Source organism: Hyperolius riggenbachi, chromosome 11, assembly GCF_040937935.1.
Source record: "Hyperolius riggenbachi isolate aHypRig1 chromosome 11, aHypRig1.pri, whole genome shotgun sequence".
NCBI lineage: Eukaryota > Metazoa > Chordata > Amphibia > Anura > Hyperoliidae > Hyperolius > Hyperolius riggenbachi.
This window is the reverse complement of record NC_090656.1, coordinates 58,907,456-58,920,345: the sequence shown is the minus strand read 5'-3', so window position 1 is coordinate 58,920,345 and position 12,890 is coordinate 58,907,456. Positions and strand designations below refer to the sequence as shown.

General features: G+C 45.7%; 1 protein-coding gene and 1 long non-coding RNA gene across 3 annotated transcripts in view; one reads left to right on the top strand and one right to left on the bottom strand.

Annotated features, from left to right (window-relative positions):
- ZCCHC14 (zinc finger CCHC-type containing 14) overlaps window positions 1–7,859 on the bottom strand; it is a 112,868-nt gene extending 105,009 nt beyond the window's left edge. For both annotated transcript variants that reach the window (XM_068261091.1, XM_068261092.1), the window contains exon 1: window positions 7,753–7,859. The gene's annotated coding sequence lies outside the window, so the exon portion shown is untranslated. The remainder of the gene's footprint in view (window positions 1–7,752) is intronic.
- A 268-nt stretch (window positions 7,860–8,127) lies between these two features.
- Window positions 8,128–12,890, top strand: part of LOC137538138 (uncharacterized) — a 29,615-nt gene continuing 24,852 nt past the window's right edge. The window contains exon 1 of the long non-coding RNA XR_011024690.1: window positions 8,128–8,251. This is a non-coding gene — a long non-coding RNA (uncharacterized lncRNA). The remainder of the gene's footprint in view (window positions 8,252–12,890) is intronic.

Below are 12,890 nucleotides of genomic sequence, written 5' to 3'. Positions count from 1 at the left end.
CAAGTGACCCCTGCCTCAGATATGTACTTTTTTTTTTTTACCCTCCAGGTTTAAACCCGCAGCTGAACTCTGGTCCCCTACCTTTCATGTCCCTACCACTCCCTCTAGATTGTAAGCATTCAGGCAGGGTCCTCCTTGTGTCTCCTACCTGTTCACGCACCTCCATAACTGTACACCCATTCTATGGATCAGTGAACTATTGAATGAACTTGGCATGAATAATTACGCACACCCCACTTTGCAGTTATTGATTTGTAAAAAAATGTTTGGAATCATGTATGATTTTCGTTCCACTTCTCACATGTACACCACTTTGTATTGGTCTTTCACATGGAATTCAAAAAAAATTGATTCATGTTTGTGGCAGTAATGTGACAAAACATGGAAAACTTCAAGGGGGCCGAACACGTTTGCAAGCCACTGTACATTTTTTATTAAGAAAAAAAAAATACAATAAAAACCCCCCAAAAACAACATAGTTACCCAAGGGTTTGAACAAGAGAGTATGTTATTATATTATTTTAAATTATAAGCTTATAAGTAGTGATGGACGCAAATTGAAAAAAATGCACCTTTATTTCTAAATAAAATATGGGTGCCATAAATTGTGATAGGGACATCATTTAAACGGTGTAATAACCAGGACAGGTGGGCAAATAAAATACGAGTTTTAAATACGGTAGCGTATATTAATTTCAAACTATAATGGCCAAAAACTGAGAAATGAATTTTTTTTCATTTCTTTCTTAATCTTCCTGTTAAAATGGATTTAGAAAAAAATAATTCTTAGCAAAATGTACTACCCAAAGAAAGCCTAATTAGTGGCGGAAAAAACAAGATATAGATCAATTAATTGTGATAAGTAGCAATAACGTTACTGGCGAATAAATGGGAGGCAAACGTTGCTCGGATGCATACGATTTTCGACTCTGTAGGCTGAAGTGGTTAAAGGGACACTAAGCCACCTGAAAAAAATGAGTTTTACTCACCTGGGGCTTCCAGCAGCCCCCTGCAGCTGTAATGTGCCCACGTAGACTCGCTCCGATACTCCTGGCCCTGCTGTCAGCCACTTCCGGTTTCGGCGACAGGAGCCGACAGGCCGGGAACACGAGTGATTATTCATGTTCCCAGCCTCAATAGCGCCATCTATGCTGCTAGCAGCATAAAGGGCACTATTACGGCCAGGAATGCGAAGAATCACTCGCGTTCCCGGCCTGTCGGCTCCTGTTGCCGAAACCGGAGGTGGCTGCCGGTGGGGCCAGGAGCATCTGATGGAGTCTGTGTGGGCATGATACAGCTGCAGGGGGCTGCTGGAAGCCCCAGGTGAGTAAAACTCATTTTTTTCAGGTGGCTTAAGTGACCCTGTAACTGCCAAAATAGTAAGACTCCAGACAGCCTCATTAGGGCCTGTTTCCACTACACGCAGAAAAACTCCAATGAATGCCTATGGGAAAATCTGCATAATAAAAATCGGGTTTAGTGGAAACAGGCCTATAGGCATTCATTGGAGTCAGTTTTTCTGCATCCAATCTGCATGTAGTGGAATCATGCCCTTACTCACTTGCACACTATTTTAGCGGTAAGACTTAGCAACTGCTGTTCATGAAATGCTATTGAAAACAGAGAGTCCCCCATGAGGAGATGGGCTGGTCCAAAACCTGTTGGTTGTCTCCCATTTACTTTTTCGCCATAGTGGTCCTCTAACGTCCAGCGCTATGTAATATGTTGGCGCTTTACAAATACAATAAATTTAAAAATGACCCTGCAGTAGTAATGACTAATCACATCAACATTTTCGAGCCTCTTACAAATGACATACAAATTAAAAATTGAGCCAATAAAAACCAGCAGTTACTAAGACATTAACTATTATCCACTGTAGGTTTTTGTTAAGTGCAATATTTTTATCAAATCTAATATCTAACCTATTACAAAAACACAATGTTAAAATGACAATACACACACACACACACACACACACACACACACACACACACACACACACACACACACACACACACAATTCAGTTTTCAAGGGTTTTAATTTTTCAAGCAGAGAAATCTGATCGATCGATCTTTCTGTTTGATTGAATAATCAGGGAAAAAAAAAAAATTCGAACCAATATACCATACACTTCATCGATTTTTCCAAATATATCAAACAATCCAATAATACTTTCAGTTTTTATATTTTTCTATCTGATTTTTCTTCAACAAATCCGATCAGTTTTTTCTTGGGGAAAAAAAAAAAAAAGTGAAAAAGTGAAATTATTTTTTGGATCAAGAAAAAAACTGTTCCCTACTTTTCAATTTCTTATACAAACGATAATTTTTATTGTAAAGAAAATTGGCCAATCGATCAATGCCACCTTTACAGTAAATTGTTTTGTTTCGTTCAATTTGGGTAAATGAAAGGAGTTTGTTCAGACTAATGGCTCATTTACAACTTTCCATGCAAGTTCAACCTTAACATTTCAGCACTTATTGGTCAGGTAAGAAAGTACATTAACAGACCAATAAAAGCACATAAACATGGTGTGAGCACAATATTTCCTTCTATATGAGAATAAAACACATATATCCAGGCACATCGCCTCTAGTAAGGACATTTAAATAAGTTATTAAGGAAAGGGAGGTGCTTAAGGGGGTGTGGCCAGAACAATAGAAAAAAAAAACAAAAAAAACATTAACCCTTTGCACACTTGCATGCAAAATGTTCAAACAAATGCATTCACAGATTCACTCATCCAGGCACCACTGTCATCTTTGAATCTGTGAATGCATTTGTTTGAGCATTTGCATGCAAGTGTGCAAAGGGTTAATGCTTCTATATGAGAATGAAATCTTCATAAATAGGAACAGAGGGTAACAGCGGACCCTACATAAGTGGCAGGAGCTTCTCTGCTCGCCATGCATAGCTTCCGATGCAAGGTTGATCCATCAGTACCCTCCTGAGACTCGCAGACAGGATGGAGGCATGCCTGAACTTGGAAGGCACGGCGAGTGAATAGCCAGAGGCGCACCAAAATGAAATTCTAACAAGTCTGCATTACCCACCAGCATTTCCCATCACCTGCATATACAATCTATATAAAGCTGCTACTGGCTTCCTCCCTTTAAGTGAAGAGCAAGCTGCTAAAACAACATTTCGTGCAAAAGATGGCAGCACTGAAATTCAGAGTTTTCCAAACCGCTGTTACCAGGATCCAAAAACAAAATTCCTACTGGGTCCTGAATTCAATAATTTGTCTACACCTGCTTCAAAATTTAGAGAAATTGTGTGTATTAAAACAAATAGGGAGATTCGTGTACCTGAGATAAGGCTTTATACTTATCTGGGGTTTCCTCCAGAACCCTGTAAGCCACCTGCTTGATCGCCGTTCTCCCGACTGGCCCAGTCACACTCCACTGCACACCAGGACTGCTTCGCAAAGACTGTAACTGAGCTTGCGCAGATATACAAGACAAGACAAATAACATTTATATTGCGCTTTTCTCCTTGCGGACTCAAAGCGCCAGAGCAGAGCAGCAGCCACTAGGGCGCGCTCTATTGGCAGTAGCAGTGTAAGGGAGACTTGCCAAAGGTCTCCTACTGAATTAGTGCTGGCTTACTGAACAGGCAGAGACGAGATTCGAACCCTGGTCTCCAGTGTCAGAGGCAGAGCCCTTAACCATTACACCATCAGCCAACTGGGGGAAACGTGACCCTGGGAATGCACAATGGAGTGCAACTGGGCTGGTCACAGACTCCACTGCTGAAGAATAGAGCAGCCTGGTAGGATGGTGAGGGAGCCTATGGCCTACGGGGACTGGAAAAATCCCCATGTAAGTATAAGGGCTGGTGCGCACCAGAGAAGTTCTGAAGTGTTTTTTAAAACGCTTGCAGGGGGGCGGGGGGGGGGGGGGGCTTTGGGGGGGGGGAGAACCCTTGGCTAATGAAAGTGAATGGGATGGTGCACACCAGAGCGGCTCGTTTTTTACACAAAGGCAAACTTGGGGGCTGCAGCATTTTTTAGATTTGTGAGGCGTTTGTTAACTTATATGAAAGTGGAAAACTGCTCTGAAAAACGCCAGATCAGAGCGGTTTTCCAGGCATTTTGTTACAGAAGCTGTTCAGTAACAGCTTTACTGTAACAATATTTGTAATCTGCTACACAAAAACGCTCCAAAAAAAACGCAAGGCATGTTTAGAAAACATCTTTAAACATGCCTAGAATCGCTCTGAAATCTGCTTCAAAAACCTCTAGCGTTTTGTGGATCTGCTAGAGGTTTTTGGTGTGCACTGGGCCTAAATGCTTGTGCTTTTTTAATCTCAGGTTTCCTTTAAAAGTGAACAAGCAGGCTGAGCAGCGAAGGATGAAGCAGAGAGCAGGAAAGGTGTTTTCTCCAATGTTCCCACTGATATATATGGTAAAATACATGAGGGTGCTTCGTCTCTGGTTCACTTTAACCTCCCTGGCGGTAAGCCCGTGCTGAGCACGGGCTATGCCGCCGGGAGGCACCGCTCAGGCCCCGCTGGGCCGATTTGCATAATTTTTTTTTTGCTACACGCAGCTAGCACTTTGCTAGCTGCGTGTAGCATCTGATCGCCGCCGCTACCCGCCGATCCGCCGCAATTCCTCTCGCCGCGGCCGCCCCCCCCCCCCCCCCAGACCCCGTGCGCTGCCTGGCCAATCAGTGCCAGGCAGCGCTATGGGGCAGATCGGAGTCCCCTCTGACGTCACGACGTCGATGACGTCATCCCGCCCGTCGCCATGGCGACGGGGGAAGCCCTCCAGGAGATCCCGTTCTTTGAACGGGATCTCCTGATCTCCGATCGCCGGAGGCGATCGGAGGGGCTGGGGGGATGCCGCTGAGCAGCGGCTATCATGTAGCGAGACTTTGTCTCGCTACATGAAAAAAAAAAAAAAAAAAAAAAAAATTAAAAAAAAAAGATTTGCTGCCCCCTGGCGGATTTTTTGCAAACCTCCAGGGGGGTTAAAATGTGTGTACCCGAGATAAAGAGTACACAAGGTTTCAAACTTACCTGGGGCTTCTTCCACCCCTTTGTAGTCCATCTGCTTAATTGCCGTCCTCTTGATCCCCTCCATTCTTCCGCAGCATGGCCTGTTAAATTCCCCAACTGGCCCAGTCGTGGGCCACTGGGCATGTGCTATCCAGGCCGTGTGCAGCCTCCAACTGCACTCCTGTGGAAGGGGGCATTCTGCAAATGCGCAGTTCACCAAGACCATAACTGTTTGCGTATAATGCTAACAGATACGGCAGAGCGATCGGGAGGTGCATGCACAGTTACTCGCAACCCGGCTAGATCTTGGACTCCACATGCTAACAATGGCCCGCAACCCGGCTGGATTGTGGACTGCACAGTGGGGAAAATGGCGATCAAGCAGACAGACTACAGGGGCTGGAGGAAACCGCAGGTAAGTATAATCCTTGTGTATTCTTTTTCTCAGGTTTCCATAAAAATGGGGCCCTGATCCATAATGCAACACACCTCCAGGTTTGATTTTGCTCCAGTTTTATAGTACTAGTATGTCTTCATGTGGGTACAGCTATTTGCTATATGCTCATTGTATGCAAGAATAGTAAACTAGCTGCGGTGTGTGCTGACCTGTGCATTTCATGCACAGCTTCTCCACTGCTTCTAGTTTTCCCTGCAACATTGTTTGTCGTTGTATGCACGACATATTAACCCTGTGCCTCTCTTATCAGTATACGCCGAGTGCAAAGTATTGACAAATCATGAGTCACTTCACAGTAATATTTTTTCAACAACTTCTGAAGTAAAATACTAGAGATGACAGATGAGCGAAAGGCACAGCAATATCTTAATTTAAAGGGAACCTGAAAAGTGAGGGATATGGAAGCTGACATTTATTTAATTTGAAAATACCAGTTGCCAGGCTGTCATGCTGAGTCTCTGCCTCTAAGGCCCCATTCAAACTACAGCGTTTTGCCACGATTTAGGCAAAACGCTCAAACGCTATCGCTTTTTTAAAAGCACTAGCGTAATGAAACCCTATGGGCCAGTCCTTACATACTACCGTCCTTTAATACACATGCAGATCAAGTGCTCTGACTGATGCAGTGTTCTCCCCAGAATTATTTTCCAGCCGGGTGGCATGAAATAGTAGCCGGGTGGCAGGAAAAATTAGCCGGGTGGGGCGAGATGAAAATGCAGGGCAACTCTACTTACAGCATAGGAGGTGGTGAGGAGGTGAGCCGATGACAGCCGGGTGGTCACCAAATCTAGCCGGGTGGAGCACCCGGCTAAAAGAGCTTGGAGAGAACACTGCGATGTGTAAAAAGATTAGTTGCATGCTGGTTTCTGGTGCGCGACTCAGACACTGCTGATGCCAGAAAGATCGGCAGGACAGCCAGGAAACTGGCACTGTTTAACAGGGAAAAAATATGGCAGCCTCCATATACCTCTCACATCAGGTTACCTTCAACTTTATGTGTAATAATACTTTTCATACGCGCACGCGCACACACACACACACACACACACACACGAATGGGGTAGGCAATGGTTATGGCGGGCTACAATTAGGCACCAGGAAGTGTCTGATAGGAGGTATGGAGTAGGAAATGGGTAAAGCTACATTGGGATTCAGAGAAAGAGTTAGGATACCAGGCAGTGGTTCCTGGAGTCAGCATTGATTAGATTAAGCAACAACCAAGTATGTTAGGGTTAAGCACCAGGCAGGGTCAGGGCAGGAAAAAGACCTTTGGTGTGAAGGATAAGCACCAAATGGTTTTGCCCTAACCAGGAGGTTTAGGGGAAAGATAGTGCTTAGAGAGATAATAGACACCAGCTCCTTATGCATGCTAGACCGCAGTTATCAAAATGAGCAAACAATGCCAGCGCACATTTGAATTCCACGACAGCACGACGGTCTGCCCATGTCGGACATTAAAAATAAGAATTACTAAATTTGCCACCAATTAGCATTTTTGTCAATGTTTGGCATCACCACAAAGGACCAACAGCAATCATCGTCCAAACCTACCCACCAGGATGGATTGGTCTACATAGACGAGAACAGCTGTCTTTCATCATTATTGGGACACTTTGATTCTGGACTGACCCGTTGTTTAACATACGTTCCCAACAACCATGGTCTAGCATGCGTACAGAGCTTTAGGTCAAGTTAGTGCAGCATGCTCCAATGCCAGCTAGACACCACAAGTACCTGACCTGACTCAGGTCTCGAGGAGCCCACTATTACAGGATCTATGACCTGCAGTGCTCATCGGCCAACCCGTTGTTTATCGTTCATTTTCAAATTGCGGTCTAGCGTGTGTACAGAGCTTGAGACCAAGTTAGGGTAGAGTGGTCCAATACCTGCTGGAAACCAGTAACTCCTGACCTGACTCAGGTCTCTAGAAGTCCACTCTGACAGGTCCTATGACCTGCAGTGCTCATGGGGCAAACAAACAACATGCACAAAATCTAACAGCCCCCTAAAGTCTCCCATAACGCCCCCCTCTGGTCAGGATGACTGGCAGGCACCATGTATATGGTAATTTGAGGGCTCTGCCAGCCACCCACCACTGACCACAGACACAGCAGCAGGAACACACAGTGCTGAGAGGTCAGGGGGGCCATTTTTGGTCACGTGTCACCTCAGTGGCCCTACAGGAGGGACCCAACACCGGCTCCCTCCCAGCATGCTCTGCTTCAGGCCATGCTGGGACTTCTGCTCCTCCCCCCTCCACCCCAAACAACAGCATCCCCTTCTCACACACCCGCTCCAAGCTCTCCGCTTCTCCTCTCCGCTCTCTCCTCTCTCAGGAACCGTTACCAACGAACGCCTCTCTCTGACACCACGTCCCGCCCTGCTACCCTGCGGCCCCCGCCATTGGCCGAGCAGCGTGAACGCCCCGCCCCGCGTTTGCGAACCGCCTCTTCCATTGGCCGGTGCAATCTGTCACTCGTCCTTCCGCCAGCGCTGCCGTTCAACTGTCAATCATCACCGGAGAGGAGGCGTGGCAGTCAACGCCTTCCCGAGTGACGAAATGGTGGGAGGAGCGAATGGGCGCGCACTGGCTGTGCACGTGACGCAGGGCTGAAGTAGAGGTAGGCGAGGCGGGGCAGAAGCGAGGCGGGGCTGGGAAGGTGACTGGTAAGAGGACCTGTCACAGGTTACCTCTTCAGGTAGCAGATATGCAGCAGCAGCAAAAGGAGAAGGAATTGATAGGTTACGGAGATACGCAGTACAGCTCTTTTGGAAAATCATAGTATACGGTAAGTTAAAGAGGACCTGTCACCGTTTGTCTCCCTCAGGTTGCAGATTAGGAGGAGGAGCTGATAGGGTAAGGAGATTCGGAATTCAGCTGTACTGGACGTACGTAGCACAGGTGAATAGCTTTAGCAGATAACGATGGCCATAGCTCCCAGTTGTCCCCTCTTCAGAGGAACAGTACTTAAAGAGACACTGAAGCGAAAAAAAAATATGATATAGTGAATTGGTTGTGTACTATGAACAATTACTAGAAGATTAGCAGCAAAGAAAATATTCTCACCTTTTTATTTTCAGGTATATAGTGTTTTTTCTAACATTGCATCATTCTATATTATGTGCAGATTACACAACACTCAGCATTCAAAATGAGTCTTTCCCTGGTGCCTCCATGTCGGCATACTGATGGGTTAGCTCCGCCCCTCTAACCCCTATAGGACCAATTAAAACTCTATATATATATGGTCCCTACCCCTTCCACCGCATTCTTTCGCTTGTCCTCAGACACTATAGGACCCTTTTGCTATTTTCTGGCTTTCTGTCAGTCTATTATTTTTTTTTTAAATCTTTCTTTCCTTTGCTTTATACAGGGCAGTTCAGGTTTAAGCTTTCCTGTACTGCGGGGCAGCTAAATGCGCTCCTATATTTACCCTGGTCACCTGCATGATTGTAGGAGAGGGAGCCAGCGCGGTGGCAGCTAAATGCTGGAAGAGTCGTCCATTGCATCTCCTGTACTTTCCGTGGGGCAGCTCGGCGGGCTCAGAGAGGTAAGCGCGGATGCTGTCGGAGATTCGCCGGCAGGCGGAAGTGGCGGATGCGCATGCGCGGCCTCCCGGAAGTAGTCATTTGGGGGTCGGAAGGCAGGCGGCCATCTTGGTTAAGGGAAGAATCCCTTAAATGACGCCAGCACGCAGTAGGACGGCGGAGGGGCGGCCTATTTAAACAGGGCTGAGATGTTCAGTCCAGGGCTGCTCTTCGTAGGCTGTGGTTGCTGCTGCTGTGTTGTGTGAGGCTGTGAAAGCTGCCATGGTTGATATTGAGGAAGGAGAAGCTTCTGGATTCTCAGGATGTGAGTAAAGACCTCTGGAGCTGACTGCCTGGAGCTTAGATGGCTTTTCATCTATATGACAATAATTTTTTTTTTCTGTATCTTGCAGTGGACGGCTCTGCTGAGGCTGGCGGACAGGATAGTCCCTCTGGGTAAGAAATTTATTTGAAAAAAAAAAAAAAAAAAAGCTTTCTGGGGCATTGAGCTTATACATATATAAATTATATCTTACAGCTCTTATGCGATCCCACCTGGTCAAAGAGGTGCTAATAGCCCTCGAACACCATCTGTGCACAGAAGTGGAAGATCATCTCAGAATCGTCAATCAAGACCATATCAAAGATCTTCATCATACAATAAACAGTATTATGGATCATCAAGACGTTCCAGGTCTAGATCCAGATCAAGATCACCAAGGAAACGTTCAATGCCGGACAAGGGGCAATGCTGGGCATGCCCAAATAGGGTTATGCGAGGAAAAACATTATGCTCTTCATGTCTAGGACATCTAGCAAAAGAGAATGAGACGAAAACCGAAGATCTGATAGAAGTAATCAGGAGAGTGGTGAGAGAGGAGGTATCTACCCTCTCGAACGTGCCAAGTACGTCACAAGCTGACATGCCAGTGCCAGATAAGCAGGTAGAGCCAGAAGCGTCAGATGAGGAACTCTCTTCAGGACTTTTCAATTTTGCTCTTACAACGCCCTTTGTGGCAGCCGTTAAGGAGGCTCTAGACTGGAAGGATCCACCAGAGGAACAAGCTCACAATAAAGAGTATTATTCACACTTATCAAAAAAGCAGTGCTCTTTTCCCTAAATGAAGGAAATAAAGAACATAGTATTGGAAGAATGGGAGAAGGTAGAAAACAAGACATCTCTACACAATAAGTTTACAAAGATGTATCCGGTGAAAACAGAGGAAGCCCCTTTTCTATCATCCCCGCCGACAGTAGATGCATCCCTGTCTAGACTGATGAAACACGTTACACTGCCAATGGAGAATACGGTAACATTTCAAGACGTATTAGATAGAAGAATAGATAATGACTTAAAGAAGATATATCTAACAACAGGACAGATCTGCAAGCCTGCCATCGCCTTGACTTCAGTGGGAAGAGCATTAGCTGTATGGATAGCTAATATAGAAGAAGCTATATCAAAAGGCGTGGATAGGGCGGAGATAATATCAGCCTTGGACGGTATAAAGTTGACAGCTGATTTCGTCAGTGAAGCGGCAATGGATACACTCAGAGCAGCCTCTAGAGTAATGCTAAGCTCAGTTACAGCTAAAAGGGCCTTATGGCTGAAGCACTGGAACGCAGACATAAGTTCGAAACAAAGCTGGGTCAAGATACCGTTTGACGGGTCATCGTTGTTTGGGAAAGAGATGGACAAGGCCATCACTAGAGTGACCGGAGGAAAGTCTGGCTTGCTGCCACAAGACAGGCCTACCAGAAAAAATTATACTAATCCAAAAAGGCAGACAGCAAATAAATTTTCTGAAGCAAGGAGCTACAAACCAGGAAGATCTTTTAGAAAAAATTGGAGAAGTACACAGGCAAATCTGGCAAGGTCTCTGAAGACATCAACAAAACCTGGAGGACAACAAAAGCAGCCTTTTTGAAGGTACGCCCACCCAGATATTGAAGGTTGGATCAAGATTAAGAGCGTTCAGCAATGTCTGGGTGAAGGAGATTCAAGATCCATGGGTCATCTCGGTTATCAACAAGGGGCACAAATGGACCTTTCGACAGATTCCGAAAGACAGATGAATACCTACAAGAATTCCAGCAATTACAGGGAAAAGACAGATCCTACAACAGTATGTTCAATCATTGATAACTCAAGGAGTGGTAGAGACAGTACCGACTTCGGAAAGATTCAAAGGAGTGTACTCGCCTCTTTTTCTGGTCATGAAAAAATCAGGAGGCTACAGACCAGTGATAGACCTAAAATATCTGAACCGTTCAATAGTTGTACCCAGATTCAAGATGGAGTCTTTACAGTCCATAATACTGGCAGTATCTCCAGGCGATTGGTTAATGTCCATACATCTCCAAGACGCCTACTTCCACATACCCATTTATCAACAATTCCAGAGGTTCCTGAGGTTCTCCATAAGGGACACGCATCTACAATTCTCTTCTCTGCCATTCGGACTTTCCACCTCACCACCAACCTTTACAAAGGTCCTAATTTCTGCAGTAGCAGAGTTAAGGACACAAGGGGTGAGGGTCCATCACTACCTGGACGACATACTGGTTATGGCAAAGTCCAGAGAAGAATTATTGACAGACTCAGAGAAGGTGATAAAATTCCTTTCCAGTCTGGGGTGGGTCATCAATCACAAAAAAAGTCAGTTCGAGCCGACCCGAGTCCTAACGTATCTAGGAGCAGTGTTCAACACAGAGCAAGATACTGTGTCCCTGCCGGAAGAAAAAGTGCGGGACATAATCCGAAAGACAAGCTGGATGTCCCAGCAAAGACTGATATCAGCAAGAATGTGTCTACATGTACTGGGGATGATGTCATCAGCCATAGCAATGGTAAAATGGAGCAGATGGCACATGAGGCCTCTCCAGAGTGTACTGTTGGAACAATGGAATCATCTGTCATTGACACAAATCATCAAAGTACCAGTACAAGTCAGAAGGTCACTACTATGGTGGACAGAACAACACAATCTGAGTACTGCCAATCAATTGTCTCCATACTGCTGGATCACAGTTACTTCAGATGCCAGCAGGATGGGCTGGGGAGCACATTGCGAGGAGAAATGGGCTCAGGGCCTGTGAAATTGCCCTCAGAAGAATGTGGTGTCCAACATTCTGGAGTTCAGGGGAACGTTTATGGCAACACAAGCCTTTGCCAACCAGTTGAAGGGGAAAGCTGTATGCTTACAGATGGACAACAAGGCAGCAGTGGCCTATGTGCAGAAGCAAGGAGGAACAAGGAGCAAGTCCCTGATGAGAGAAGTATATCCATTGATGTGTTGGGCAGAGAGAAATCTGATAGCATTGAAGGCAATATACATACCAGGGACCCAGAATTCAAGGGCAGATTTCCTGTCCAGGAATCTTATAAAGAACAACGAGTGGATGTTGAAGAAGGAGATCTTCGAGAAGCTAGTCCAGAGATGGGGACTCCCACAGATGGACTTGTTTGCCTCAGAGCGGAACTGCCAGTTACCGAGATTCTTCTCCAGGTTCCCATCCAGGAAGACAGAGGGAGTAGATGCCTTAACACAATCATGGAATGTGAGAATGATCTATGCTTTTCCTCCAACTCCACTTATATTGAGGTTCTTGAACAGACTGCAACAAGAGGAGATAGAGGCAATAGTGATTACACCGTACTGGCCGAAGAGGCCGTGGTTCCCTCTACTTCTCAGAATGTCAGTAGAGCCACATTGGAAGCTGCCTCTGATACCAGATTTACTGTCCCAGGGGGAGTTGAGGCATCAGCATCTACAAAGAATGGCATTGACTGCCTGGAGATTGAAAGGGAAAACTTGAGGAAAGCAGGCTTCTCAGAAGCAGTCACGGAAACCTTATTGAAAGCAAGAAAATCTTCCACAAATGCCACATATTACAGAG